Source organism: Alligator sinensis, unplaced genomic scaffold (genome assembly GCF_000455745.1).
Source record: "Alligator sinensis unplaced genomic scaffold, ASM45574v1 scaffold340_1, whole genome shotgun sequence".
NCBI classification, from domain to species: Eukaryota; Metazoa; Chordata; order Crocodylia; family Alligatoridae; genus Alligator; species Alligator sinensis.
This window is the reverse complement of record NW_005842004.1, coordinates 2159081-2163436: the sequence shown is the minus strand read 5'-3', so window position 1 is coordinate 2163436 and position 4356 is coordinate 2159081. Positions and strand designations below refer to the sequence as shown.

At 42.0% G+C, this 4356-nt stretch overlaps 1 long non-coding RNA gene across 1 annotated transcript in view; it reads right to left on the bottom strand.

Annotated features, from left to right (window-relative positions):
- Positions 1-1446: 1446 nt before the first annotated feature.
- Positions 1447-4356, bottom strand: part of LOC102381297 — a 6068-nt gene continuing 3158 nt past the window's right edge. Inside the window, exon 3 of the long non-coding RNA XR_323604.1 lies at positions 1447-2647. This is a non-coding gene — a long non-coding RNA (uncharacterized LOC102381297). The remainder of the gene's footprint in view (positions 2648-4356) is intronic.

Sequence of the window (4356 nt, the reverse complement as noted above, 5' to 3'; positions counted from 1 at the left end):
AGAACCTTAATCCGATGGCAAGGAGGCCAAGATAACTGGAGATCTTGTTTCACTACAACCTTTGCAGCCATTTGATTCTTCTGTTTGCTCTGCTGCTGAAGACTTGTAGATCCATGGCTGGGGGCTGGACAAGCTTCTTAGAGTCATGACCTGTACTTGCCATGTCATAGCACTCTCAGAGGATAAGCAGCTTTTCAGGAGGGTGAGTATTGCCACCTGCTGTCCCCACCACATCCTGGTAGTACTGCTGCTGCTTGGTTCAAGACTGCTTATTCAGCAAAGTTACCTCTGCTTATTTCACAGCTAACCTTCCCTGGAGGTCATTATATTATCCACCCCATGTGAATGGACTGGGTAGCAGCACAGATCTTCTACTAGAGAGCTAGTATAAACATGGCTGCAATGCTGGTGGTATTTGCTTGAGCCAGAATGCTGGTGTTCATTCTTCTGTCCTTCCAATTGACATGTGGGATTTCCAAAGATAACACTGATAGTAAGTTCCAAAGATATCAACTGTTTCCAATAGGTCACCCACATTTCATATCCACATGACATTGTAGGGATGACAACTACCCAGTAGACAAGTAGTATATTAATGACCATCAGAAATGACCCACATTTAAAACAAACACATTCTGTTATAAGAAAGAAATAAGAGATTAGTGGACTTTGGGACAGAATTTCACCCTTAACTAGAATTTTCATTGTGATTATTTAGTTGGAATGATAGTGTCCTGCTGTGTGTAGTCTGATCAGGTCCAATGCACTGTTATGTTGCATACATATACCCCTCTCTCTACAGGGAAAACTTTCATGTAATCTTACCACAATCATGTGTTCAAAAATTAGCTGACTGCAAGAAGGCCTTGGCTCATGATAAAATCTGAATTAGAGTCTCTTAGGTGTGGTCAGTCCCTCTTAAGATCAGTCTGTTCAGTGATTTGTGTAAAATACTAAGTATCATTTCCATGATGTGTGTGCCTATACCATAGGCACATAACAGTTAAATTTCACTGTTGTTTGTAGACTCAACCAGAAAGGAAGGATTGTCCAGGAATTAACTGTGGGCTGAACTGAATGTGATATTCTGAAAAGAGGACAGACAGGTTATCAAGACTACATATGGAAGCCTGCAGTGCATGTACTTCTTCTGAAGATAAATACAAAAGACACCAGTTTCCAATGTTCTGTCAATCTTATTCTCAGAGACACTAAATTAGCTCAAAATAAAATCCTTAAAAAAAAAAAAAAAAAAAAAAAAAAAAAGAAAGCCGAAAAAACCCAACCAAACAAACCCCAAACACTGCGATTTTATTTGCCAAACATGAGTTTGAAGCAGTATTTTCTAGTCAAGGAAAGCAGAGGCAAACAACAATACAAATAGCTGTTTACTTTGTGTAGTTTTTCTGTTTTAATGCTAGAGCCTTTTTCATTCTCTAAGTGGTAATATAATACTGTACAAGACACAGAAACAGCACAACTCACAGGGAAAAAAATAAAAGAAGCCAATATTTCTATTTCTTTTAGATACACAACTTTCTCTCACAGGTTCAAAGAACTGTTCTCTGCCCAAAACTACTAGTACACATATATGCCAGGTTGCAATCCACTTTGTTTTGTCATGGACAAATTGCCAGAGATGTTTCACTGCGATATGTTTAATAACAAAACTGAAGTCATGTTCTTGTTCCCATACTGTTTCTAAACATAACAAGGCCTTCCTTATTCTGTTGACCTCCCTGTTCTAAGGGGTATTAGATAGCTAGCAGGAAGTTGCTGAGTAAATTTCCTAGTACTCATCCACGACTAAAATGAAATGGTGTTTCATTGAATGTGCGCTACCTATCACATTTAAGAACCAGTAGTATTGGCAGGGCAAGCTGCCCTTTAGCACCTTAGGTGATCAAGTTGAAACCTCAGGTTTCCTTTAAGTTTCAGCTTGACCAGCTACCAGGCATTAAAGTACAATTTGCTTTGTCCACACTAATGTCCTAGATAATTAAAACATGCTGACTAAATAATAAAAACAAAGCAAAACACTCTACCACCTTTAATCCTTTCTGGGACAGGGATATAGACAGAAATGTCAGAATGAGAAAAACAAAACAACAACCCCCCCCTCCCCCCACCACCCAGAAGAACTTGCCAACCCTTAGGAGGATGGGGCTTGTATTTCTGCCATTTTTGTTTAAATTTACAATTCTCAAGGAAGGCAGATTTTGAAAACAGTGTGTAAGCTCTTTTCTACTGAGTGAGAATGCCGCTTGCTAATTAGTCTAAGTTAGTCCCTTCGCTGGAGAAACAGCAAACTAGGAGCATATCACTGAACAGTAGGCTTCTTAAAATGTGCCATTACTAGAAGTAATTTGTCAGGCAGAACCATTATTAAGATACATGAACAGATCGGACAGATTTTCTAGGTCTGCTCCACTCTTATCATGGGTCGATTCATATAAAGAACAGCTACAGAGAAGCAAAGCTAAATGCTGTAGTTCACAAGAGAAAGCAACATCACCATATCAGAAGTTTCTATTTTGTAGAATTCTGTGTCTTTACTCAGTTCAGATTTCTTGCTGTGTGAAGGCTTCACTTTCTAGAGAGCTCCTGAATCTTCTGTTTGGCAGGCAGAAATTTCCTTCTGTTTTATCTAGGAGAATGTGATAGTCAAGATAAATCATTATCACAAATCTCTGCAACTGTCTATGTTTTGGATGTTTTCATCGTTTCTAAATCTGGTTCTATTTATCTTGGGGAGCCTTTCAAGGACAATGTAAGGAGTAGGTATAGGTGGTATATCTTCTTTAGTGGTCTCATACTCAAGCCAGATATTCAGTTGTAAAAAGCTATACAGATTCATTGATTTCACTGCTGCCAATTTTTACCAGCTGAAAAATCCAGGCCCTTTAATGGTGCATTCTCCCCAAAACTGATACCACGCAATTTTGCTGTGTGCATTAGACAGCCCATGCTGCATCACGCTACCCTATCTGTGAAACTGAGTCCTGCATGGTGCCCAATGATTCAGTGTATGAGGACTGACCCATTGTTCTTGGGTCAGAAAAATCAACATCCTGGATTTCCCCCCAAAATAATGGCAATGGGATCAACAAATGGGAGACATAACTGAAACTCATAAATTATAAGAAAAGACGAGGGTTATTTCCAGGCCAACTTATCACCCAAAATCATCAGTTTGCGTTCAAAATGACAGAAACGCATATAGTTTTGGAGAAAAAAGGAAACAGATGAAAATAAACCCACGTGGAGGTGGAGAAGATGGGAGCCCATGAGGGATGGTCGTACCTTAAGGGGGCAATCCTCCAGGCCCAAAGGATAACAGTCCCTGAGAGAAGCAAGTTGGGGTAAGAGTGCTCAGAAGCCCCCTTGGCTCAGCAAGGGCATTCAGCAATGCCTGAGGACTAAGAGGGAGGCATACAACCAGTGGAAGGGAGGAACTATCACCAAGGAGGAGTACTCCTCCTCGGCCCAGGAGTGTAGAAGGCCTATTAGGAAGGCCAAGGCAGAGATGGAACTCAGGCTAGCGTTCAGGATTAAGGACAACAAAAAGTCCTTTTTCAAGTACATTGGGAGCAAGAAGAGGGCTCCAGGCAATGTAGGGCCCCTGCAAGACAAACCGTAAATCTGGTGGCCATGCCAAACAAGAAAGCTGATATTTTTAAACAGTTTCTTTGCCTCTGTTTTCCTAACAGGGACTGGGATATCCCACCTACCAGAGGTAGGGACAATCTTAGGGATAGCTCTATCAAGCCTTCAGTCAGTGCAGATGTAGTTAGGGATCTTCTGGAAGGGCCAGACATTTTTAAATCTGCAGGTCCAGATGCCTTCCACCCAAGGTTGTTGAGGGAGCTGGCAGGGGTCATCGCAGAGCCTTTGGCCCAGCTGTATGAGCATTCATGGTCATCTGGCCAAGTGCCGGGGGACTGGAAACTGGCTAACATGGTCCCTATTTTTAAGAAGGGAAGGAAGGAGGACCCAAGAAATTATAGGCCTGTAAGCCTCACCTCGGTGCTTGGGAAGCTCTTGGAGAGGATCATCAAGGAGCATATCTGTGGGGGGCCTGCAAGGGAGATCGTGCTCAGGGGCAATCAGCATGGCTTCACCAAAGGCAGGTCCTGCCAGACCAACCTGATTGCCTTTTACGACCAAGTAACTAAATCCTTAGATGATAGTGTCGCTGTGGACATAGTCTTTCTAGACTTTAAGAAGGCCTTTGACACTGTCTCTCACCCCATCCTCATCAATAAATTAAGCGACTGTGGCATTGATGCCTGCACAGTTGGATGGGTAAAAAAATTGGCTGATGGGGCGCACCCAGAGAGTAGTGGTGGACAGGTT